Here is a 27,734-nt window from a genome sequence, read left to right as displayed (position 1 = left end):
GGACGTGTGGCTGTGGCAGAACGGCCACGTCCTCTCCCAGCACCAGAGGGTCCACTAACACCACCACGACCATGTCCGCGTCCGCATCCCTTACTAGATGTTTTCCTCATTGTTACCGTTGACCACAATAAGAAAAATATTATTTGGCCCAATGTATTGAATTCAAATTCAGGCCTTTTTTTACAGACACCTAACACTATCTGGCTATCTATTTAGGTACCGTATTACACTAATACAGGCACAGCAGTAATGACAGATTTAGCTGAATATAAATTTGAGGCCTATTATTTAGGCGCTGGGTGACAGGTATACGTTTACGGACAGAATTAGACTTGGATCTGCACAGTAGCGTGTGTGTGAAGTTATTGAGAATTACCCTATCAGCACCTTGAATCTAATATACCCTTTTAGGGATAGATTTAAAGTAGGCCTGATACATCAGAAACCACTAATTTAGAGAATTGCAAAATTGGGAATTGTATTTCAACCCAGAACAAAAGCTGTGCTTTGACGGACACTAAATAACTTGACCAGCTAAAGCAATAATGACAGATTTGGATGAATATAAATTTGAGGCCTATTTTTTAGGCGCTGGGTGACAGGTATACGTTTACACACAGAATTAGACTTGGAATTGCACTGTAGCGTGTGTGTGAAGTTATTGAGAATAACCCTATCTGCACCTTGAATCTTATATACCCTTTTAGGGATAGATTTAAAGTAGGCCTGATACAGCAGAAACCACTAATTTAGAGAATTGCAAGATTGGGAATTGTATTTCAACCCAGAAAAAAAACTGTGCTTTGACGGACACTAAATAACTTGACCAGCTAAAGCAATAATGACAGATTTGGATGAATATAAATTGGACGCCTATTTTTTACGCGCTGGGTGACAGGTATACGTTTACACACAGAATTAGACTTGGAATTGCACTGTAGCGTGTGTGTGAAGTTATTGAGAATAACCCTATCTGCACCTTGAATCTTATATACCCTTTTAGGGATAGATTTAAAGTAGGCCTGATACAGCAGAAACCACTAATTTAGAGAATTGCAAAATTGGGAATTGTATTTCAACCCAGAACAAAAACTGTGCTTTGGTGGACACTAAATAACTTGACCAGCTAAAGCAATAATGACAGATTTGGATGAATATAAATTGGAGGCCTATTTTTTAGGCGCTGGGTGACAGGTATACGTTTACACACAGAATTAGACTCGGAATTGTACAGTAGCGTGTGTGTGAAGTTATTGAAAATAACCCTATCAGCACCTTGAATCTAATATACCCTTTTAGGGATAGATTTAAAGTAGGCCTGATACAGCAGAAACCACTAATTTAGAGAATTGCAAAATTGGGAATTGTATTTCAACCCAGAACAAAAACTGTGCTTTGACGGACACTAAATAACTTGACCAGCTAAAGCAATAATGACAGATTTGGATGAATATAAATTTGAGGCGTATTATTTAGGCGCTGGGTGACAGGTATACGTTTACAGACAGAATTAGACTTGGATCTGCACAGGAGCGTGTGTGTGAAGTTATTGAGAATTACCCTATCAGCACCTTGAATCTAATATACCCTTTTAGGGATAGATTTAAAGTAGGCCTGATACAGCAGAAACCACTAATTTAGAGAATTGCAAAATTGGGAATTGTATTTCAACCCTGAACAAAAACTGTGCTTTGACGGACACTAAATAACTTGACCAGCTAAAGCAATAATGACAGATTTGGATGAATATAAATTGGAGGCCTATTTTTTAGGCGCTGGGTGACAGGTATATATTTACACACAGAATTAGACTTGGAATTGCACAGTAGCGTGTGTGTGAAGTTATTGAGAATAACCCTAGCAGCACCTTGAATCTAATATACCCTTTTAGGGATAGATTTAAAGTAGGCCTGATACAGCAGAAACCACTAATTTAGAGAATTGCAAAATTGGGAATTGTATTTCAACCCTGAACAAAAATATATCCTTTGCCAGACAGCAGACAGTATTACAATTGGCTGGCCACAGCTGAAACACCAGATTTAGGGTACTGCTATTTTGGCAATTGTATTTCACCCCTCAATAAAATAGCAAGCACAGCCAAGCCCCATATGTAGGATATAGCCAAAAAATAACCACACTATTGATGGTTAAATGCACTTGGTGTGACAGCTTGCCCCATATGTAGGATATAGCCAAAAAACAACCACACTATTGATGGTTAAATGCACTTTGTGACAGGCTCAGCTTGCCCCTGATGTAGTATATGGCCAAAAAATTACCACACTATTGATGGTTAAATGCACTTGATGACAGCTTGACCCTGATGTAGGATATAGCCAAAAAATAACCACACTATTGATGGTTAAATGCACTTGCTGACAGGCTCAGCTTGCCCCTGATGTAGTATATAGCCAAAAAATAACCACACTATTGATGGTTAAATGCACTTGGTGACAGCTTGACCCTGATGTAGGATATAGCCAAAAAATAACCACACTATTGATGGTTAAATGTACTTGGTGGCAGCTTGTGCTGGCGCACCACAAGACACAAAATGGCCGCCGATCAACCCAGAAAAAAGTGAATGAAAAACGCTCTGGGCAGCCTAAAAACGGTGAGCAATTGAATAGCAGCAGTTCAATGATCCACAGCTGTAGATCGATCACTGAATGAAGTCTTTTGGAGGAGTTAATCACTGCCTAATCTCGCCCTAACGTCGCAGCTGCAACCTCTCCCTACACTTGTAACAGCAGAGTGACGTGCAGCGCTACGTGACCCAAGCTTATATAGAGGCTGGGTCACATGCTGCACTGGCCAATCACAGCCATGCCAATAGTAGGCATGGCTGTGATGGCCTCTTGGGGCAAGTAGTATGACGCTTGTTGATTGGCTGCTTTGCAGCCTTTCAAAAAGCGCCAAGAAAGCGCCGAACACCGAACCCAAACCCGGACTTTTACGAAAATGTTCGGGTTCGGGTCCATGTCACGGACACCCCAAAATTCGGTACGAACCCGAACTATACAGTTCGGGTTCGCTCATCCCTAGTAGCCACCATAGGCCCTGTGTGTAAATTGCTGAAGCTGGCCCAGAGATTGAGCAGCGAGGTAACTACTAAGGGAAGATCCTTTAATTAACGCTTCCTCAAGTTGTAGCCATCTCTGCGGACCGGACGGACGGACACCACCATATGCTTGGCCTGAGAGAGTAATGAGGCCCAATAGTACGTCTTCACTTCCGGCACCCCCAAACCACCCCTACGCATGGCTGGATATAGAGCCGATTTACAAATCCTATGTTTGGTGTTGCCCCATATAAATCTCAGCATCTCCCTCTGGATTTGGTTGAGTGTATTTATGGGCACCCCGTATTGGAATACACTGGAGTTTATACAAAATCTTTGGTAAGGTTAGCATTTTAACTAGGTTTATCCTAGCTATCCAGGACAGATTGTGAGCAGACATGTTCACATAGTCTTTTTGCAGATCATTCTTTAGAGCTTTAAGATTTGTGGATACCAGTTGTTGGGTTGATGGGGTTAGCATAATGCATACGTAAGTGATATGGTCAAATTCCCAGTTAAACTGAAACTTATTCTGGATGTTGTTTTGAACAGGGGTATGAACAGGGGTAGTATATTGGATTTTGAGACATTAATTTTGTAATAGGAGATTTCAGAAAACCTCTGTAAGACATCCCACACAGCTACTAGTGATTTTTCAGGATTAGTCATGGTTAAGATCACATCAGCGTATAAGGTCAACTTGTGATGTTGCACACCGACAGGGATGCCCCCTATGGCACTATTTGACCTGATGGCTTCTGCAAGGGGTTCCATTACCAGTGCAAAGATTAAAGGAGACAGGGGGCACCCCTGTCGGGTACCGATTGTTATGTGGAATGTCCTGGAGAGGAACCCTGAGGCCAATACTCTGGCTGAAGGGCTTAAGTATAATCCCATGATACCTCTCACGATAGGTCCCGAGAAGCCACATTTTTGGAGTTCTCTTTCCAGGTACCCCCAGTGCACCCTATCAAATGCTTTCTCAGCATCTAGAGACAGGAACACTGTGGGGGACCTAGAAAGTTCTGCCATATGCAGGAGATCTATGATGCGCCTGGTCCCATCTCTGCATTGCCTGCCGGCCACAAACCCCACCTGGTCAATATCCACCAAAGTTGGAAGAACTTTGGGGAGTCTAGAGGCTAAAGTTTTTGAAAAAAGTTTGATATCCGTGTTCAATAAGGATATGGGCCTAAAATTGACAGGAGAATATGCAGGTTTACCAAGTTTAGGTAATGTGACTATCGTCGCGGTTAACATTTCAGGGGGGATGTGGCCTGTGCATAAGAAGGTGTTAAATAGCTTCTGCAGGAGTGGGGTCAGGGAATTCCGGAAAGTTTTATAGTATTCGTTTATGTAACCGTCTGGGCCAGGGGCAGAATGTAATTTGGCTGAGCGTATCGCCCGTTCTATATCTAGGGCTTCAATAGGGGCATTTAGGGTGTTTAGATCAGACTCTGACAGGTGGGGGAAAGATAAACGATCTAAGAATGCTGCTATGCCTTCAGACTGGGGCTGGGGAGTGGAGCTACTATTGCGTAGGTTATCTAAGTTTTCATATTATTCTGCAAAAGTTTCCGAAATCTTTTGGGGATGGGTAATGAGTTGGGAATTCTCTGATTTCAGATGGGCAATTCTGCTTGTCGCATTTTTGCGTTTTACCCTTCTAGCGAGTAGGGATCCCGCTTTGTCGCCTATATTATAATATGTGGCCTTCATTTGTCTAAGCGAGCGCTCATGGTCGTATAACAGAATGGTCCTAAGATTAGCCCTTGCATCAAATAGTTGTTTTTGGAGTGAAGGGCTGGGGTGCAGTTTATATTCTGAGTCAATTTTGGAAAGTGACTCTAGTGCCTATGAGAGGAGCTTGAGCCATTGTTTTTTAAAACGAGAAGAAAGTTGGAGTAGAATACCTCTCATATACGCCTTGTGTGTGTTCCAGAGGGTAGATGCCGAGATCCCTGGACTATCATTTATATCAATAAATTCACCAATGGATTTGTCTATATATTCAACCCTTTCTAGCCGTTTCAGCAAGTAAGCATTCAGTCTCCACTGCGGAGGGAGGGACTTGGCAAACCTGTTTGGATCTCAAGAGTTATGGGAGCATGATCAGACCAAGCCGTGAGACCTATGCTTGAGTCTGAGGCCTTCCATAGCAAATCAGTAGAAATAAGAAAATAATCTATTCTGGATTGTGATAAGTGAGCAGAGAGAGGGAAGTATAGTCATGTTGTCCACCATAGAGGTATCTCCAAATGTCATGAAGCTGAAATTCATCTATGAGGGATTTGAGGTCCTGTCTGTGTGTCAGGGTGCAGTTATTACAATCCATATCTGCATTTGCCGGTATATTAAAGTCACCCCCAATCACAGTGGAGCCTGACGCCACTGCTTCGAGTTTGCGGAAAAAACGGCGGAAGAAGGATATTTGTTTGCTGTTAGGTGCATAGACGGTGGCTATCGTCACTGGTAGGTTATCTAATAGACCCGTTATTATAATATATCTGCCCTTGCTGTCCGTCGTTAAAGAGGACAAAGTGAACGCTACATTCCTTTTTATCGCTATTAAAACTCCTGCTTTCTTTTTCTTAAACGCGGGAGAGTAGAAGATATGTGGGAAATCAGGATGTGTACATCTATGATTATCTTTCAGCAGCAAATGGGTTTCTTGAGCCATTAGTACATTACAGTGTGAGGACATAGCATCAGCCCATAACATTTTCCTCTTAAATGGGGAGTTCAATCCCCTAACAGTCAGCGAATACATTTTAACCCCCATCGAGATAGTAAGTATACCAGCTTAACCCTGCTCCGTTCGGACAAAGGTATAGGGACGTATATGGGGAGTAGACATCATCACACATTTTAACCGGAGGTAGAGCCTCCAAAAACATCAGAGTTGAAAAAACTAAGAAAACATAGAACGCAAAAGTTAACATATAAAGAGTAGAAGCAGTATTACAGTGCTTCAAAGTGGTATAGTGGTAGAAAGGGATTTTGCCCCATAGAGAAAGGGGTGCCAAATACTATTGGGCAGTCCTGCTCAGGTCGGGTTCCAGTCCACTGAAATCTTTGCTCGTTCGCGAAGAGGATCACCTGCTGGCGGAGTGCCAGCAGGTAGAAGGCTCAGGGCCGACAATTTCTGCTCTGCAGCCCGCAGCGTTGTGCACACGTGGAATGTGCCGTTATGTGCAACTATAAGTTTCACCGGAAAGCCCCACCGGTAGCGGACTTGATTGTCCCGCAGGATTCTAGTGAGGGGGGCAAACTCCTTCTTTTTGGCCAGGGATGTCGCAGATAAATCCGGGAATACCGAGATGCCGCCAAAGGAGCTGGTGGGCTCCGGGTCCTTCCGGAGTGCTTTCAGAAAGGCTTCTTTGACTTGGTAGAAGTGTATCCTCGCCAGGACATCATGAGGGACCTCTGGAGCAAGGCTTGCCGGCTTGGGGATCCTGTGAATGCGGTCAATAGAAAGGTCCATCTCTGAGAGACTTGGTAAGGCCTCTTTGAGTAAGGTTTGCAGCAGTGAGAGTAGCTGATCAGGGCCCACTGTCTCAGGCACACCCCGGAGTCTGACATTGTTTTGTTGACTCCGGTCCTCCATGTCGGCAACTTTAGATGGTAGCTTGCCTACCTCCTCCTCAAGGGCAGTGTTAGCGTCTATCAGCAGATTAGGTGAGGCGGTAAGTTCCACCATCTTGCCTTCTAGATGCGAAGTGCGCTCTCCCAGCTGTGTTATTTCAGCTTGTACTTCCCTGAGAACGATGTGGAAGTCCTCTTTTATGGAAGGACGTAGGGAGTCCAGCATACTCCGGAGCAGCTCCTCTGTAAGCGGTGAGGAGCTATCTGATAGTTGTCGGGATGTGGCACGAACTTTGCTCGGCGAGGAAGCAGAGGAGCCGTCACAAGATGGCGTGGAGGGCAGCTTCGGCCTTACGCTCAACGGCAGAGTTTTGTGAAAGAACTCTGTGAGTTTCGCCGGAGCCTGGCGCTTCTTGACTCGCCCATTATGTGGACAGGATGCAGGAGGAGAGATCCTCATAAATTTGGTAGCAGGAAAGGCTGAGATTAAGCCGGATTGTAGTGCTGGAAGCGGAGCTCCTCAAATAAGCAGCCAGCGCCATCAGCGTCCAGGCAACCCCCCCCCCCCCCCCCCCCCCCCCCCACTTGTTATTTTATTTTTTTGTGGAGGTGAGGTGGCAAAAACAGCAATTCCATCATTGTTTTTAACAATATTTTTACAGCGTTCACCGCGGATGATTAGTAACTTGATACCTTTATAGATCAGGTTGTTACGGAGGCAGCGATACCAATTATGTGTAGTTTTTTTATTTTTTAATAACATAGAAGTGAACGGATATGGGTTATATGCCATACATGCCATTTGGACGTAGGGTTGTGTCCAAATGCGTGAAAGTGTTAATATGCCTGGCATATATTTCTATACTTTTTTTAAAGCTACTTTTAATTTTTTTTAAAGGGGTTGTCCAGTATCATTAATGGAGTTTTCTGGAGGGGACATGTTTTAACATAGAGACACTGTATCGAGACGAGTCTTATTAGACTTGTATGCTCTCCATTAAAGATAAACCAATGACTGTAGAGTCTAAGGATTCGTTAGATATAAGATAATCACACTACTACCAGATGATGGTAAATGGTACTGTTTATTGTTTATTGGTGGTAAATGTCCTCTTCGGTCCCTGTATGCCACTAGTGGATGGTAAGATCAACACTGAGGGCAGAGTCCAACAAGTTACCATTTTCTTGTTGATGTTGTTATCCGTTGGCACGCAGGAGAGGAAAAACCCCCTGTGGAGGAAACCTCTAGGGAACCATGGCGTAAGGACTACCCTTCCCTTGGGTACAAGAGGCAGCTTGTGGACTAGAAGCGCTGGCGGTCAATTCATTAATTCGTGGAAGAATCTTCATCGACTTCCTGCTACTTCTCGGCTCCTGCTGCTCTGCAGGTTATGACCCTCAGGTTACTCCTAGTGGCAGTTGGAAATGAAACTGAAGGACCAGGACTGTTATATCACAGTACCGATAAGTCGTCAGGAGAGTACATAATGTCAGAGGTTGGAATTTGAGGCTCATACAAGGACAGCAATTCTCAGTGGATTTTCTGGTGAGTGTGATGTCATCAAGAGGCTCTGCTATAACATGATGGTTTTCTCCCACTGATCTATTGCGGACATCTGTATATATAGTGGAGCTGCTCACTTCCAGTGGTTTATCCTCCTCCAGATTCTGTGGACGATCTCTCTCACAATTCTGCCAAATGTTCTGCCAAGAGATAAAATAGCACCTGCACTTTTACCCTGTAGACCCATCAGCAGACTATACGTTTCCATCAGTGAATGGACACCAAACCACACTCTGCTGATAGAATTACAGGTAATGGAGGGAACTTTCAATAATCCCCAAATTTCCCTCTCAGTTACGATGACCTACCTGCGATGACGTATGACAGGTTCTTGTATTGGCTTTATGACCTGCCATCTGGCATTGGCAAAAGTGAATCCACAGAATAGCTTTTGATCTTTATTGGCCATTAGTGGCTTATTGGCTTCGGTGGAGGATAGAACATCATTTATTTTTTTCGATGTCATCACTGGTGGCTGTGGAGAGAAGATCCAAGATCCTGTGTTTAACAAGAAAGGGCACAATGGAACTTTACTACTACCCACATATTCCCTGGATCCTGTACTTACTGGTCCTGGTTGGAATGGTGGACAAGCTGCTGCTTCCTCTATATCTGTCCACTCGATGTCCATGAAAAATGGATGTTCCCTGATGTTACATACCGCTAACTGGCGACTTTCTGGTGACTTGATTAAGAGCTAGAAAAAAATATATTGAAGACATTTCAGAATTGTAGATCACACTTTCCAATGTAGTCCCTAGTTTTCAATGTCATATTTAGCCACTGTTGTACTGCTATATATTTTTATACTCACCCTCTCTATGAGGTCTCTGGCCTGTGGGTCGAGTCGTTTTGGGTAGGTGGGAACATCGTTGATCAGTGACTTCAGAATTTTTTCAGGAAATATACTGGCAGAGAATGGATATTTGCCAGTAGCCATCTGATATATCGTCACACCAGCTGAGAACCAGTCCACTGCCGTGTTGTAGGGCTTCTCCAGAAGAATCTGTAGAAATATCAGGTTGACAATAAAAAAATAAGAGCATTGTCCAGAGCAGCAGAAGTCATGGAGATGTCCAGCCCTATGCACAATGAGAAGAACATAGATGATTCCTCACCTCGGGTGCCATGTAGCTAAGAGTTCCGGCATATTGTGAGATCTTCCTTTCCCCAAAGATGTTCATCACGGCAAGACCGAAATCGGCAATCTTCAAGTGACCGGCGCTGTCCATTAAGATGTTTTCTGGTTTTATGTCTCTATGTATGATGCCTCTGTTATGGAGAAACTGCAGCCCACAGATGATCTCAGCTGCAAAAAATCTGATCACAAAAAAAGAGAAAACATCAACATTGAGACCAATAAATGATATAAAGATGGATGTTCCTGACAACTATTGTCTTCATCTAAGATATCTATGTTCTGCCTTACCTGGTGACTGGAATGGTGAATGGGGCTTTGGCATGTATGAGGTCACCTAGGTCTCCTCCGCTGAGAAACTCCATGATGAAGAAGGCATAGTCCTGTGATAAAGATGGAGCATATCATGTAAGTTTCAAAAAAACTTAACTATGGAATATTAGAGTGCATATATATACCCTGCTTTGGAGATGTTATGCTTCTCAAGTAGAAGAAGTCAGAGGTTCAGGTTGACCTACCATCATAGTGCAAGTCTTGGAACTCATTTAAGTACAACAATGTTGGCAAAAGTAAAATGGGGTTGGAAAGAACTGACCTACTCACAAAACCCAGTAGTGAATAAGACTCTTACCTTGGTCTGGAAGGTGGCATAAGCATGGGTGAATAGTGAACTTTTCCCAGTCACCTCCAGGACCTGTCGCTCAATCAGAACGTTGTTTCTAAAGTTCTGAAGCAGGACCCTCTTCTTCACCAGCTTCACTGCCAGTTGTTGTTGGCAGTCGGGATGTGTGGCCAGCATGACCTAGAGGAGACAGAACATTAGAACTTGAGGAACGGCGCATCCTTCCATGAGAAGACGTGAAATCTTGATTTTGCTATAGTCATATTACTACACATAAGGAAAAAGTGACAACAACTCCTGATACTTACTTTACCAAAACCACCCTCTCCAAGAATTTTATGGAAGGTGAAGCTTTCCAGTCCAGTCACAATGATGGGGGTTTCTGCTGGGGTTGTCAGTGGTAGAGAGAAGAGACATTATAGTTAATATTCCTGCATTTGGCCTCCAATAGTAATTACGTTATGAGAGGATAAGAGTTTTATGGGGCATGAAAGACAAAAATGCTCATTAATCATGTTCATAAGTGGGCAAACCCATTGATACGTTATTGGGGGATATTGGCTCTAGGTGTCTTAGATCTGCACTCACCTGACAGCTGTTCCATCTCGGTGTTATAGGATGTGCTGGGTCCATCTTCAGCTTTTCCCCCTGTCTTTTCTTCCCTCTTCCTCTTTTTTAGGATACTCTCCTGTATAGGGCTTCCAGGTCTTTTCGAAGCCTTGATCATTTTTTCTTTGCCGCCATCTTTCGCCTTCTCTGATGTTTCTATTCTCCTCCTCTTATTTGGCGGCTGAACTCTCCTCTTTCTCTTCCTTTTTTTGGGAAGATTCTTTGGAATCTCCATGTTCAGCCCATAGATGTCACTGGGTTGAGGAAGGTCCTGTGCGCCTTCAGCGCATTCCATGATGACACTTGGAATGGCTTGGCTTACAGGCCCTCTTTTCTGGTCTTTGAACAAAACCAAAATTTGCTGAGCGCAAGTAAAAGTCGCCTTCACCCGTCAAGTGATGAAGAAATATGGCCGAAAGTCAGGCTGCAGAAAGCTAGAATCAATTGTTATATGACATCACAAAGGCATCTGTGACATCACCACATTCTAAAGGTCACATGACTTTACAGAGGTACCTGTGTCATGGCTGGCTGTCAAAGGTGACATGACATTACGGGTACCTGTAACATCATCAGCCTGGCTGACAGGCCTGTGTTTATCAGCAGTTTTAAAGGTCCATGATTTTCTATTTACTAAGTCTCTCTAGCATTTATCATTTATATTATATCCAGTTTATTCCCAGAATAAAAACTCTCCTCTACAAACAGTTTAACAATGGAACAAGATGCAATTCTACTCTAATTATGCATCTTGTTAGGGAAAATGATACATTGTGTCCAGGGTAGACATGGCGTCCCTTCATTCAGCTGATTGTCGGCGACAAATTACACAAGGATAGATATTCCTAAGGATACATCATTAATATTTAGGACAAAAATAACACATGCTCTTTCTTTGAAAATGAATGGGTCCGCACCCGTTCCATAAAATTGTGGAGCAGATGGGGACCCATTCATACAGTCGTGTGAATGAGCCCTAAGGTCTGTTAAAAACGGATAAACTGTCCATTTTTAACAGACTTTTTTTTCACTGATGCCTTTCTGAGAAATGGGCATTCAAAACGGACCCATTCAATTGTATGGCGGCAGTCGGTCAGTGAAAAACAGACAAGATAGAACATGTTCTATTTTTTGACATCTGTTATTCACTGGCCGTCAAAACAACTGCCGGGTAAATAACCTCATAGACTACCATTGGCCTTAAAATGGATGTGTGATGGCCGTTAAAAAAACATCCATCACATGTCCGTTTTTTTTTACTGTCATGTACATGTAGCCTAAGGCCTTTTTATGCTACTTTTGTATTTTTCTTTGCTAGCATTTTAGAGCATTCTATGTTTTTATGTAATTTATTAACTTTTTTTTTTTACTTTTTTTTATACCATTTAGCAATCATTTTACATAATGTGATATATTTATAGAGTAGGTTAACACTGCTATGTGTGTATATTATTTGCTGCTTTGTATAATATTCAATCGCATCAAACCCTTCAAGCAACAGCCAGTTTGGACCAAATGCCGGATTCCCATTTTTCAAATCTGACATGTGTCAGTTTATCTGGTGTTAATTTTGGAATGGTTTTACTTATCCAAGCCATTCTGAGATTGTTTTCTCCTGACACCATACTTCATGTTAGTGGTGAATTTGAGCTGATATGTTTTACCTTTATGCATAAGAAAAAATCCAATATTTTCAAAATTTGAATTTCTCTGCTTTTAAAACGGATAGTGATACTTCATAAAATAGTTATTACTTTACATTCCCCATATGTCTTATTTATATTGGCATCATTTTGTAAATGTTATTTAATTTTTTTAGGAAGTTAGAAGGCTTAGAAGCAAATTTTTTAATTTTTAAGAACATTTCCAAAACCCACTTTTTTAAGGACCAGTTCAGTTAAGAAGTCACTTTGTGGGGCCTTCATAGTAGAAACCGCCTATAAATCACCAAATTTTAGAAAATACACCCCTGATTTTACACCTCCCCTGATTTTACAAACTTTATTAAACCCTTTAGGCATTCCATAAGAATTAAAGCAAAGTAGAGGGGACATTTTAAAATGTGACACCCCCTAATGCACTGCAAAAATAGAATCTAAATATATAATTATTTTTTTTACAGTAAAAATAGCAAAGACAAGGTGGAACAGCACCCGTGATCAGTTTAGAAGGGAGTTGTCGGAAACTTCACATAGCGGTGACGCGGGTGCAAAGAAACGTCCCTACATATACACCAAGCAGCTGCGGTTCTTAAGAGATATCATGGAGTTGCGGCCGTAAGTAAATATATATTATTTAATTTTTATTTTTACTGACAAGTGACGTACTATTATTACACTGGGGCGAACCTATGGCACGGTTGCCAGAGGCGACACTCTGAGCCCTCTATGGTGTGCCAATTTGACTTGTAATTTCCCTGCCATTCATCATCGAGGCCCTTGCTGGGTTTTCTAGGCAACCTGTTAGCAGGGATGGGCAAAATGCGTCTCGCCAGCTGTAGCAAAATTACAACTCCCAGCATGCAAAGTCTGTCTACAGTTAACAGCCTACAGCAGGGCATGGAGGGAATTGTAGTTTTTCAACTGCTGTAGAGCCGCAGTTTGACCATCCCTGTGTTAGGCTACTTTCACACTTGCGTTTTTCTTTTCCAGCATAGAGTTCCGTCACAGGGGCTCTATACCGGAAAAGAACTGATCAGTTTTATCCCCATGCATTCTGAATGGAGAGTAATCCGTTCAGGATGCATCAGGATGTCTTCAGTTCAGTCGTTTTGACTGATCAGGCAAAAGAGAAAAACGCAGCATGCTACGGTTTTCTCTCCGGCGAAAAAAACTGAAGACTTGCCTGAACGCCGGATCCGGCATTTTTTCCTATAGGAATGAATTAGCGCCGGATCCGGCATTCAGAATATCGGAATGCCGGATCCGTCGTTCCGGCATGCGCATGCGCAGATCGGTAAAAATGTGAAAAAATTTACAAGACGGATCCGTCGGTCCGCATGACAAGCGGAGAGACGGATCCGTCCTTGCAATGCATTTGTGAGACGGATCCGCACCCGGATCCGTCTCACAAATGCTTTCAGTCAGCGGCAGATCGGCGGATCCGGCGGGCAGTTCCGACGACGGAACTGCCCGCCGGATCACACTGCCGCAAGTGTGAAAGTACCCTTAGTGGATTAGGCAATGCATTACCATACAGAAGTTTAGTAATGCATTGAAAAGGGGTTCAGACCCCCAAAAGTTGAAGTTTCAAAGTACCAATTGTGGGACAGAAATAAATGTTGAAAAAAGGCCAATACATTTTTTTAATTAAACAAACTAAAATTTGTATATATAAAAAAAAAACAACATATATATATATATATATACACATATATATATTGTAAGAAGGAACAAGGAGCCGTCATTGACGGAAGATACGTGTCACCGAGGTTCCTGGCCTTGGTGAGGTAAGAACCGGGTTTTTTCCTGACGTGTCAGTTCTGTAGTGCAGTCTGACACTTCAGCTGTTAATATGGCTGTAAAGCCAATCCGGGCCGGTTCTTATTGGGAGCAGCCAAAGAGCAGGGTGGGTGGCTGTTCCCCACGGTTCCAGGCCGGGTTTTGGCTGGGATATAAAAACCCAGCCAGCACGTTCAGCTGGTGTGAATTATCCTCCATGACAGAGGAGCTGAGGAGTCTGTGGTTTGAGACACTGAGGCATCTATTTGTGAGAGCCATAGGCTGGGGAAACAGGCCACTAAAGCCTGCTGCGGACTGTGGGTGAAAATCATCTGCTGACCAGGTGAAGTCTTTTTGCACTGTGAACTTTGTGTGGTGTGAGCAGGCACCAAAACTGAACACTTACTTTTGGCTTGTTTTCTTGCTATGTGTGAATAAACACTGAACTTTGATTTACAACCTTGGTTTTTGCGTCTGTACTGCGTCCGCTTACCCTGCCTACCCGAGCAAATCCCCACAATATATACACATTGTGGTAATATAAGTAGACTTATTAGGTATCGCCGCGTCCATGAAAACCTGATCTAAAAAAATATCACATCATCAAACCCCTTGGGTTAAAACATTAATACATAAAAACGGAGCCAAACAAAAAAAAAAATTTCACCTTGCCCAATGATGTCTAATAATGAATGCGCAAAAATTATATCTCCCAAAAAAGGTAGCAAAAAAAAACTCTACTCTTTCAGCAAAGAGACCCTGCAAAAACCAATTGGTGGTAAAACAAAAAAAGGTGTATAGAAAATTTAGACAAAAACAGTATTTTTTTAAATTTTTATTACAGCACTGTTGATAATCTGGAGGAGCAAACTGGGTCGGTAGATTCGGATGAGACCCAAATAAAGACTCAGAAATCACCGGATGACGCCATAACAAACCCACCCACAGCAAATTCAGACATCAAGTGGTCCAGAGGATACACCAGCAGAGATCCGTTCAGCACCAATACGTTGGGGCCGGAATCCTCCTGTGCAAGCACCAACAGATAATCGTACTGTCATAGATAGTCGAGTACTAGACTATCTAAATAGAAATCAATCAGAGAGCCCTGAGGAATTAATGCTCCAATCTCTGGCTCCATTCCTCTCTCGTGTGCCAGAAGTGCGTCGGCCCGTGTTCATGTCTACCCTGAACACGATCCTTGATATCTTCTCATGGCCCCAAGACCCCGTAGAATTGGTACATATAATAGAGCAATACAAATGGAGAGTAATTGGAACACCATGGGTTCCAGTAAGCACCCCTGGGCCTCGTCCATCTCTGTCCAGATGCCCTGTTACTTCCCCACCACTGTACAGCCATGATTGGCCAGCAGCTCTTATACTGGCCAGATACACCGACGTGAACATGAAGAGGGACGGGCCACCTCCACAAGGCCTGCAGGCCAATTTACTAGGGAATTATTTGACTTGTAAAATTTTATTTTTGTTTTATATATGCCTATCTTCAGACATAAAGTTTATTTTGGTTCTAACATATTTGTGCAATGTATTTTTTTTAAAAGGGATGTGAAACCTCTCATTTTTTTTAGTACAGTTAGGAGCCTCTATTAAGGCTCTTTCGCACAAGTGGATGCCATGCGAGTAATCCGCTGTGTGAAAGAGTGCGATACCCCGTTCCCTGTGGTAAACACGGTGATGTAACCGCAGGTCCTGCAGAATGAATATAGAGAAACCTATCTCTGTACAGCCAAATGGTATATTTTAGCTTCCTATTACATCAACCTCATAGGTGACATAGTACCCGGATATGGTCCCAGTGTATGATAGGTATGTATCGACCGGGTGACACCAATACCTATCACATACTGGGACCATATCATGATATGTGAGCTGAAGTACTGATTTTTATTATAATCATTTCATGGCAATGGTTGATAGTAATGCGGTATTAGAGGGTATCTAATGGCAAAATCACATTTTAGATTTTAATATGCAGACAAAATAGTTTTAAAAATTTAGATTAGAAAAAAAAAAAAATTTCAGTAGAGAATTACATTTTAATTTGGCATTGAAAGATACCCCAGCCCGCAAGCCCACGTCAAGGGTCATCATTCTCTTGCAAGTCCCTACTCTAACAATAACAACTTGGAAACTAACTAAACTAAACTAACTGATCAATATTGTTCTGAGTCAATATTCATTTAGTGCCTGCCATGAATTGCTTCTAACTGCCATGACAATGCGCCCTCTGGGCTGATAAAATAGTCAGCATATAAACCACGAATATGCAGGCCTGATGATCCAGGTCTTCCATGCAGCGTCTGGTCCAGGCTAAACGATGAAGAGGTCATGTATTGGTCCAGGTCTGCATCGAAGGAAGCATCGTACATCCTGATGAAATTGTGAAGAACACACGCTTGAATCACCAGGGTAGCATTCTCAGGATCCATTTGTATAGCTGACATAAAGACCCTCCACTTATTGGAAAGTAGTCCAAAAGCGCACTCAACATAACGGCGTGCACGAGTCAGCCTGTAGTTGAAGACAGACCTCCTTTCATGTAAATCACGTCTTGGGAAGGGCCGCATCACATGTGGTGTCAGTGCAAAACCTTCGTCAGCCACAATGACAAAAGGAGCCGGACGTCCAGCTGATCCAGACAGTCTTCTTGGCTGTGGCAGGTCGAGTTGGTTGGACTGAAGCCGTTCACCCATTCTGGAAGCACGAAATATTCGTGCATCAGAAGTGCTCCCATAGGCCCCGATGTCGACAATTATAAACTTGTAGTCCCTGTCAACAAAGGCCAACAGGACCACAGAAAAATATTGCTTATAATTGAAGAATCGGGACCCTGAGTGCGCCGGCTTCTTCACACGTATGTGCTTGCCATCCAGCGCCCCAATACAGTTTGGAAACTGGGCACATTGTTCAAATCTCTGAGCAATACGTAGCCAATCTTGCACTCTGGGCTCCGGCATCACCATTTCTCGAAGTTGCTCCCAGATTATTTTACAAGTGTGTGGAACGATCGTAGAAATGGTAGAAATCCCCAGCAAGAACTCAAAGTGCAGTGAGGCAAAAGAGTTGCCTGTTGCCAGGAATCTGGTAAAAAAAAAAAAAAGGTTTAAATTAACTCATACATATATGAGGAGGTGGAAAAAAATAAAAGTGTACATACTTTAGAATATTGGTATTTACCTCAAGGTGACAATTAGCCTTTCTTCAGGTGATATGCTGCGCCTCATATTAGTGTTCTGGAAGATGAGACCAGGACGAAGAGACTCCAGGAGACGGTCAAAGGTGGACACCGACATCCGGCAAAATAGATGAAATTTCTCTGGGTGTTGCCTCAAGTCGGCGTATAAAGTATGAAAGTGGCCCTTCCTGCACCATTGTCAGACAATGGGGTGAACCCAAAGGTGCTTCCTACTCGGTTCCTCGTCCAACATTGGTGACTGCTGTCCGTATCGCCGAGAGAGAAGCCAGTACAGGAGAACTGTATCCACACGTGTTTTGGGCATGCTGAAGCAACAAAAATCGCCAGAAAGCTATGCAAGCAAAACTGAGGATTCTAACAAAGCACACTACGCTCTAAAAGCAGTAGAAAATGGTGCCTGAGCGATCATGTGACCTTGTTATGTCAGTTTGAAAGGGGTTGGACATTTAAATTTGTCAATTTTTACCCTTCCGTTTTTTTTGCGGACCGTGAAAAACGGATGACACACGGAAGCACCACGTCCGTATTATACGGACTTACGGAACAGAAACGGAAAGATAACTGAAGACATACGGAACACACGGATCCGTGATTTGCGGACCGCAAAACCAACACGGTCGTGTGAATGCTCCCTAAACAAAATAAACATTAAAACCATGTACCAATATAACTTAATAACCAAATAATGGCCCAGCCATAAACCTGGACCATCTAGCTTAATCCCACAGATTAGACCAGCCATAAACGCTGCCTAAATACCAGAATAAAACTCGTCCGCTCACCATTTCAGTGAGCGACTTTACCCCTCCTTCTAATAAAGCAGTCGTGACAATACCGTGAAAATAGGCGGGCGGGCGCAGCTCCACACTTGCGGCTTGGCTGACAGCTAAATCACCGTCAGCCACCGCAATATATACACAAACAAACCCCCTCCCCACAATTCAGCACCCAATGCCCTAACTGTTGCTGGGCATCAACAATTAATCTGCCCAGCAACTACCCTTCATAGGTGCCCTAACTATCCAATTCCAGACCCTTGACCTTCACCCAGCAACAATTGCTAAATTTAGCCACCCTGACCACCAATTGTGGCGGGAAAATTCCCGCCAAAACCCTCACATAATGACCTGGGATGATCAAAATCCCATGAGGATCCCTCCATATTAAATTCCGGGATCCTAACATGGGATTATAGATCATATACCACTCTGCATACAGCAAATCTCTTATTTACCAATAAATCAAAACATAAATAAATAAGACACGTGGACACTTTATATGGTGGAAGATTTTGGCCACGAACAGCTTTATTAAAGAACAGCTTAAACCAAATAAACATTAAAACCATGTACCAATACAGGGAGTGCAGAATTATTAGGCAAGTTGTATTATTGAGGATTAATTTTATTATTGAACAACAACCATGTTCTCAATGAACCCAAAAAACTCATTAATATCAAAGCTGAATATTTTTGGAAGTAGTTTTTAGTTTGTTTTTAGTTTTAGCTATTTTAGGGGGATATCTGTGTGTGCAGGTGACTATTACTGTGCATAATTATTAGGCAACTTAACAAAAAACAAATATATACCCATTTCAATTATTTATTTTTACCAGTGAAACCAATATAACATCTCAACATTCAAAAATATACATTTCTGACATTCAAAAACAAAACAAAAACAAATCAGTGACCAATATAGCCACCTTTCTTTGCAAGGACACTCAAAAGCCTGCCATCCATGGATTCTGTCAGTGTTTTGATCTGTTCACCATCGACATTGCGTGCAGCAGCAACCACAGCCTCCCAGACACTGTTCAGAGAGGTGTACTGTTTTCCCTCCTTGTAAATCTCACATTTGATGATGGACCACAGGTTCTCAATGGTGTTCAGATCAGGTGAACAAGGAGGCCATGTCATTAGATTTTCTTCTTTTATACCCTTTCTTGCCAGCCATGCTGTGGAGTACTTGGACGCGTGTGATGGAGCAATGTCGTGCATGAAAATCATGTTTTTCTTGAAGGATGCAGACTTCTTCCTGTACCACTGCTTGAAGAAGGTGTCTTCCAGAAACTGCCAGTAGGACTGGGAGTTGAGCTTGACTCCATCCTCAACCCGAAAAGGCCCCACAAGCTCATCTTTGATGATACCAGCCCAAACCAGTACTCCACCTCCACCTTGCTGGCGTCTGAGTCGGACTGGAGCTCTCTGCCCTTTACCAATCCAGCCACGGGCCCATCCATCTGGCCCATCAAGACTCACTCTCATTTCATCAGTCCATAAAACCTTAGAAAAATCAGTCTTGAGATATTTCTTGGCCCAGTCTTGACGTTTCAGCTTGTGTGTCTTGTTCAGTGGTGGTCGTCTTTCAGCCTTTCTTACCTTGGCCATGTCTCTGAGTATTGCACACCTTGTGCTTTTGGGCACTCCAGTGATGTTGCAGCTCTGAAATATGGCCAAACTGGTGGCAAGTGGCATCTTGGCAGCTGCACGCTTGACTTTTCTCAGTTCATGGGCAGTTATTTTGCGCCTTGGTTTTTCCACACGGTTCTTGCGACCCTGTTGACTATTTTGAATGAAACGCTTGATTGTTCGATGATCACGCTTCAGAAGCTTTGCAATTTTAAGAGTGCTGCATCCCTCTGCAAGATATCTCACTATTTTTGACTTTTCTGAGCCTGTCAAGTCCTTCTTTTGACCCATTTTGCCAAAGGAAAGGAAGTTGCCTAATAATTATGCAAACCTAATATAGGGTGTTGATGTTATTAGACCACACCCCTTCTCATTACAGAGATGCACATCACCTAATATGCTTAATTGGTAGTAGGCTTTCGAGCCTATACAGCTTGGAGTAAGACAACATGCATAAAGAGGATGATGTGGTCAAAATACTCATTTGCCTAATAATTCTGCACGCAGTGTATAACTTAATAACCAAATAATGGCCCAGCCATAAACTGGGACCATCTAGTTTAATTCCACAGATTAGACCAGCCATAAGCTTGGCCTAAATACCAGAATAAAACTCGTCCGCTCACCATTTCAGTGAGCGACTTTACCCCACCGGACCATGCCGACTAAACAGGGGACATGGGCCCCACCCCATCCATAGCTGCTTCGATCATAGACTGAAAGCCCAAATTAAAAATATCAAGTCCAATGGCCGACAGGTGAAAACCATCAGAGAAATACAGGCCGGGCAAACCTCCCTCCAAGTCCACGTGTCGATATGAGAACCCCCAAACCAAGGGCATAAATTTTGCCATTACTCTGTTTATGCGAATCCTAATTTTATCTAGATATTTAAGATTCGCACAAGTCAGCCACAATAGACGCGAAACCATTTCTGAAAAGACAAATCATGATCCTGGAAACAATCGCCGCATACGAACCAAAGTACGCTTTATGCTGAATGCTAATTTCATGGTACCCAACTTACCCATGTCATTGCCGCCAGCATGAAGAATAATAATATCAGGGTCCGGATACAGCGAACACATCTCCAAAATGACATCAGTAACACCCTCCCAACACAGCCCTCTGACCCCATTCCAATGGACTCTGACATCATCTGTAGACCATGAAAGGTTATCACTGTACGATCTTCCTGATGCTCTTCGCTGGGCCCAAAGAACAAAAGAATGGCCAACGATCCATACGGTGATTCCTTGGAAACCTGAGAAAACAAACAGTATTAGAGGGCATCAGGAAACGGACGAACATACAGCTTAAAGCGATTGGAGGACTCAATCTTTTTAATCAACGATGCTCCCAAACCGAACTGAGCTGCTGTAGTTGCAGACCCAATCCTAAAGGAATGTGAAGTAAACCGAAAATCCTCCAAACCCAATTGCCCAATACATTTACACAGCACCCTATGAAACTGATACTGGGTTAGCGGAGAAAGGTCCTGATGAATAAAAAACAAAGAACCACTGACTGGTCTGTACTTCCAGAAACGCGATAACATACTCACCGGGCAGAGATCACCTGACCTGACTCTGCCCACCCGAATCCAGGAACCTTTTCCAGCCTGATCTGTCTTAGCATTAGGAAGTAAGAACAGAACATAATTAGCATGAACGTGAACATTCGCTAGCAATAACCCAAGGCCAGACCTGCCGCTCTTTGGCAACAGCTCAAAAATCCTAAAAGCCCCAAAAAACATGCACAAAAAGACAGTAGAGAAAAGCAGAGCCTCAAACACTTATGCACACCACAGCTGTAGCTTCACACAAAGAAGCCAGTAAATCAGGGGAGATTGGACATCTGCTGTCAGGAGAACAGTTACCTCTCTTATAACCCTTTAACATCTGCTTCACCATGAAATATTCCAGAAAAGAAGGAACCCCCAAAACCCTGAGAAAAAAGGACACACTTGACAAAATCGGAACAACAGTTGCATGAGCTAATCTAACCTTAAAGAGAAACAGACAAAATGCTAATGCTGAAGCCTCATTACTCACAAAAGGGGACCCACCTCTACCTTCCACAAAAAGACACCAGCGACTCCACGAACGGACATAATCTGACCACGTTGATGGGACTACTGATGATTGAAGATACGACATTCCTAAGACCAGATCAGATTCCACAGATGTGGAGGGCACACTTCCCCTTCTAAATTGGCCCCAGCTGCCAACGAGCGAAATCTCTGAAACTGAAAGCGAGAAAGAGCATCAGCAATTGAATTATCTATGCCTGGAATATGGCGCGCCTTTATCCAAATGTTCAATTCTAAACAAAGCAAAACTAAATGGCGTAATAGCTTCACCACCAATCGACATTTCGAGGATAAGCAATTAACCGCAAATAATACACCTTTATTATCTGTGTGCAGAAAAATCCTCTTATTAGCAAAAAACCTACCCCATAAAACCAGAGCCACTATAACAGGGAACAATTCCAAAACCACGATATTCTTTGTCACACCATAAACCACCCGAGATAAATGCCAAGCAGCCGCGCACCAATGCCCACGCCAATAAGCCCCAAACCCAAAAGCACCCGCTGCATCGGTGAACAACTCCAAAGAGGGGGCAAATACAAACTGATCCTGCCAAAAAGAACGACCATTATAATTCTTGAAAAATTCCAACCAAATCACCCTTACTATCCTTACACAACCGAACATGAAATACCGGATTACGAATGCCTGCAATTAAAGCCGCTAACCGACGACAAAAAACCCGACCCATTGGCATGACTCTAGAAGCGAAAGCTAAAAGACCCAATAACGACTGAATTTTCTTAACCGAAGCTTTCTTCCTACCTGAGGCCCCATGCACACGACCGTATTTTGTTTCCGTGTCCGATCCGTTTTTTTTTTGCGGATAGGATGCCGACCCATTAATTTCAATGGGTCTGCAAAAAAAACGCGGACAGCGCACCGTGTGCTGTCCGCATCAGTATGTCCGTTCCGTTGCTCCGCAAAAAAAATAGTGCATGTCCTATTTTTTTCTAGTTTGCGGACAAGGATAGGCATTATTACAATGGATCCGCAAAAAAAAAACGGATGCCATACGGAACGGCCGCTCCTTCCTCAGTGCGCCTGCGCCGATGACGTCAGCCCTACACCCGGAAGAGAGGTCTGGTGTAGGGCTGACGTCATCGCTGGCCCTGTCAATCAAGTGGAGGAGGAGGCGTTTTTTCAAACAGAGGATGCGGCGGCTACCAGCAAGTCCGCCCAACTTGCTGGTAGTAAAGAAATTTACATATAATAAAAGTACGTTTTTTACTGTAATTACTGCACAGCCCGAGGTAAGACTGAAAATTGGGGCTTGGGGGGTGACAGAAGCCCTTTAAAGCAACGCACCATGGGGTGGCTGCCTCCACAAAATGTACACTCGTGCCGATATTTACATGAGGAAGGCCATAGACACTGCGACTCATTGAACGCAAAGCAAGTGCCCTTCCTCAAAGCAGACGGCTGAGAAACTGCTGAGGACGGCTGCTGCCTAGGAGCGGAAAAGGATGTGCGATGCGGCACCAACAAATTGAGCCTTTGCCCCCAAACGCATTCCAGGGTATACAGACAATTTTTGCCTAACGCCTTCGTCATAAGAAAACCAACCAACCCCTCCAAAATTCCTGTAAGCTTCCAAAACATTGTCTAAGTGCTGAAATAACCCAGAACACTTCTGAGGGAATTTTTCTCCCATCACGCTACAAAAATTCAATACGCCTGCAACCAATTATTGAACGTCCGAGGAATCGGACATCGACGATCCTCCTCATTTTTCTCTTCACGCTTATATAATTTATTTACAAAGTCCTTAGACGCAGGCGAAAGAGATAAAATATCAACAAATTCATTACGCCAAATCTTTTCTTTAACAGAAATGGACAAATGAAAACCTAAGGGGGACATCTGGCAAGGGAGAGCCTCCTTGTAACAAGTCTCCGCCACCCCCTTCCGCTTACAAAATAACGGAAGAGGGAGGGAACCTTCACTGTCCGAATTCTGCTCATCCCTCTGCCCAACCGACCGCCACGCAGACGTGACATCATCCGCCAAGGCAGACGGCACAGCAGATGGAGGGACAGGAGGAATCATAGCTTTAAGAGAAGAGAGGACAAAGATGTAAGGACCAATGCCAAGCCACTAAGGCACTCACTATCAGACAATGCCTCAGTCCTGCGAGGAGGGGAAATCGCTGACACTTCCGGTGGCAAAGATGGATCCTCCTGGCACGGATCTGCCCGCAGCTGGACACCAGAGTGGAGCCGCAGAGCTGGACGCTGCCCTTTCTGTCCGTGAGTCCTCTTCCCACTTCTGCGGCGACAAGAAGAAATCCCTTGACCGTCCTCCAGAGGGCACACAGGAACCAACAGCAGCATCCAAATTCCCGGGGGACACAGAAAGCTGCCGTACTACCGGAAGTGACGTCACACCCGCGCCGCTACTTCCGTGTCTGGACTCCGGTGCCTACCGCTTCTCTGGACGCCGCCGCTCTGCAGAGGACCTAGAAGGGGAAGGTGAGAAACGGGTGCGCTGCCTCCTCTCACGCTGAGAAGAGCGCAGTGCAGGCAAGGCAGCAGCAGGGCACACAGGCTCCGTCCCATCAGACTCTGTCCCATCACAGAAAGAGGCGCCAACAGCTCCTGGCAACACCGGTATGGAGGGCAACAGATCCGACAGGCATGCCTCAAACCACGCAGACGCTCCTTCCTCCTAAGCACGGCTCCGCAGGGCAGCGATGAAATCGTCCATCAGGTAAGACCGGCCGGAACACAGGAAGCAGGCGAGACTCCAAGGAGAGACGGGCAGAGCGCAGCTCCACACTTGCGGCTTGGCTGACAGCTAAATCACCGCCAGCCACCGCAATATATACACAAACAATCCCCCTCCCCACAATTCAGCACCCAATGCCCTAACTGTTGCTGGGCATCAACAATTAATCTGCCCAGCAACTATCCTTCATAGGTGCCCTAACTATCCAATCCCAGACCCTTGACCTTCACCCAGCAACAATGGCTAAATTTAGCCACCCTGACCACCAATTGTGGTGGGAAAATTCCCGCCAAAACGCTCACATAATGACCTGGGATGATCAAAATCCCATGAGGATCCCTCCATATTAAATTCCGGGATCCTAACATTTTGTTAACATGAATCGGAATACATTGTCTTACTTAGGGGCAGCATATTAAAGGGACAATACAGTGGATTACTTTGCAGAAGCTCAGGCAAGATGGCTGCCCCTATTAGGCTAAGTTCACATCACAGTTGTTTGGCATGTATGCCAGGAAAGCTCCCAAAGTACATGTTTAACATGGCTGAAAGATTACATTAGCCTGTGTAACAGTCCTACAGGCTCACCTGAGTCAGAGGACCGCTGGCTGGAGGTAGGAGTGGAGCCCAGTGGCAAGGACCGCAGGCAGGTAGTAAGCGTGGTCAGACAATCCGGATGGCAACGGTGGTAGCAGTTCAGTAGGTAGGGAGAAGGCAGAAGAGTAGTCGGTAGGCAGGCGGTGGGTCAGGGCAGGCGGCAGTAAGCGTGGTCAGACAATCCGGATGGCAACGGTGGTAGCAGTTCAGTAGGTAGGGATAAGGCAGAAGAGTAGTCGGTAGGCAATTCCTGGTCAGCGGTGGACTTCCAGCAGTAGTAAGAGCAACAGATGAGGAGAAGCTTGATCAAGGCTCAGGAGCTCAATAATCAGCAAACTGGAGTGCACGGGGCTGGACTTATATAGGGAAGTACCAGGTGTGGGGAATCAAGGGTAATGAGCAAGGCTTGGCAAGACTGAGGTTAACTAATAGGCTTCAGGGAGGAATGTCCAGAGAGGACGGTAGCCTAGTAAGCAGGGCTACCGCCTGGGATGTGGCTGGTCACGGGTTCGAATCCCGACAGTACTCCCCCCCTTCCAAGGTGACCTCTGGGCACCGCAGGGGCAGGCTTACCGGGGTGCCGTTGGTGGAACTCTTTTACCAGTCTGGGGGCGTGGACATTTTCTTCTCGCTCCCAGGAGTTATCCTCAGGAGGGTAACCCTCCCACCCAATTAGATATTGTAGTCTTCCCCGGTGGATCCTGGAGTCGAGAATCTTTGCGACAACGTATTCTTCTTCACCCTGTACCCTCACGGGTGGTGGAGGGGGAGAGTGGCGGCCTGTGAAGGTGTTCTCCACGTATGGCTTGAGGAGAGAGCAATGGAAGACAGGGTGCACCCTAATGGAGTCCGGGAGGTCGAGCCGGAACGTGACCTCGTTGATTTGTGCGGTGATCCGGAACGGACCCATGTATCTTTGGGCAAATTTTTTGGAGGGGACCTTCAATCTAAGGTTCCTGGTGGACAGCCACACCTTGTCCCCCACATGGAAGCCCGGGGTGGGTTTGCGACGTCTGTCTGCTCCCTGTTTAAAGCGCCTCTGGGCAAGCTGGAGGTTGTCTATAATGTTCTTTTGTGCCTCCTGTAGGGTTGTTAGGCGTTCGGCCACTGCTGGGAGGGTGGAGGCGACGGGTAGGTGGGGAATGAACACCGGGTGCGAGCCTGTGTTAGCAAAGAAGGGGCTGTGCTTGGTTGAGCTGTGCTCAGCATTGTTGTAGGCGAACTCGGCCGTGGGGAGATGATCAAGCCAGTCATCCTGCAGGTGGGAGCTGAAACAGCGTAGGTATTGCTCTAGGGTCTGATTAGTTCTCTCCGTCTGCCCGTTTGACTGAGGGTGGAAAGCAGAGGACAGGTTCACTTTAACCCCGAGCGCCAGGCAGAAGTTCTTCCAGAACTTTGAGGCAAATTGTACGCCTCGGTCGGAGACCACGTCGTCCGGGATCCCATGCAGCCTGAAGACCTCTCTGAGAATAAGATCGGCCGTCTGTTTGGCTGTGGGTAGGCCTTTGTAGGGGATGAAATGGGCCATCTTGGTGAGACGGTCGACCACGACCAGGATGGTGTTCATCCCTTTTGAAGGAGGAAGGTCTACCACAAAGTCCATGGAGATCGAGCCCCAGGGGCGGGAGGGAATCGGGAGGGGTTGTAACAGACCCACGGGAGAGGAACGAGGAGTCTTATTGCGGGCACAGACCGTGCACGAGGAGATGTACCTCTTGATGTCCTCCTTGTATGTTGGCCACCAGAAGGAGCGGGAGAGAAGCTCCTGGGTCTTTCTTGTGCCAAAATGGCCGGCCACCTTGGAGTCATGGTTGAGTTTGAGCACTTCGAGCCGTGCGATTTCTGGTACATATAGTTGTAGGTCCTGATGAAACCAATGACCGTTCTTAAACATAAGGCTGACATTGCCTGTGGGGTGGGAGAGGAAGGGGTCATTTTCATATCCTTCTTTGATTGTGCCCAGGAGTTCTTTAGAGTAGGTGGCTCCTACGACCCTTCTCTCGGGTAAGATGTTCTTTTGGCCCTTGTTACTCTGTGAGGGCTCGGAAAACATTCTGGAGAGGGCGTCAGCCTTGCCGTTTTTTGATCCAGGGCGATAGGTGATGAGATAGTTGAAGCGGGAAAAGAATAGGCTCCATCTGGCCTGTCTGGCTGAGAGTCTCTTAGCGCTGCGGATGAACTCGAGGTTCTTGTGGTCAGTTAGTACGATTATGGGGTTGGTGGCTCCCTCCAGCAGGTGTCTCCACTCGGAGAAGGCATCCTTGATCGCCAGTAGTTCTTTGTTCCCGATGTCATAGTTCTTCTCGGAGGGGGACATCTGGCGGGAGAAATATGCGCACGGGTGTAATAGCATCCTCTCCCCTGTCCGTTGTGACAAAACTGCCCCCACCGCAGAGTCTGATGCATCCACTTCGACTGTAAATGGGAGCTCGGGGTTCGGGTGGATTAGGATTGGGGCAGAAGTGAAGAGGAGTTTCAACTTGGTGAAGGCCTCCTGGGCCTCGGGTGTCCAGGAGAAGGGGATTGCCTTCTTGGTGAGTTGGGTGACTGGTGCTATGACCTTGGAGAAGTTCCGGATAAACTTCCGATAGAAGTTGGCGAAGCCAATGAATCTTTGTATCTCCTTCTCGTTTTTCGGAACGGGCCAGTTCATCACAGCTTGG

The sequence above is a fragment of the Bufo bufo genome, chromosome 3 (genome assembly GCF_905171765.1).
Source record: "Bufo bufo chromosome 3, aBufBuf1.1, whole genome shotgun sequence".
Lineage (NCBI taxonomy): Eukaryota > Metazoa > Chordata > Amphibia > Anura > Bufonidae > Bufo > Bufo bufo.
This window is presented reverse-complemented; position numbering follows the sequence as displayed.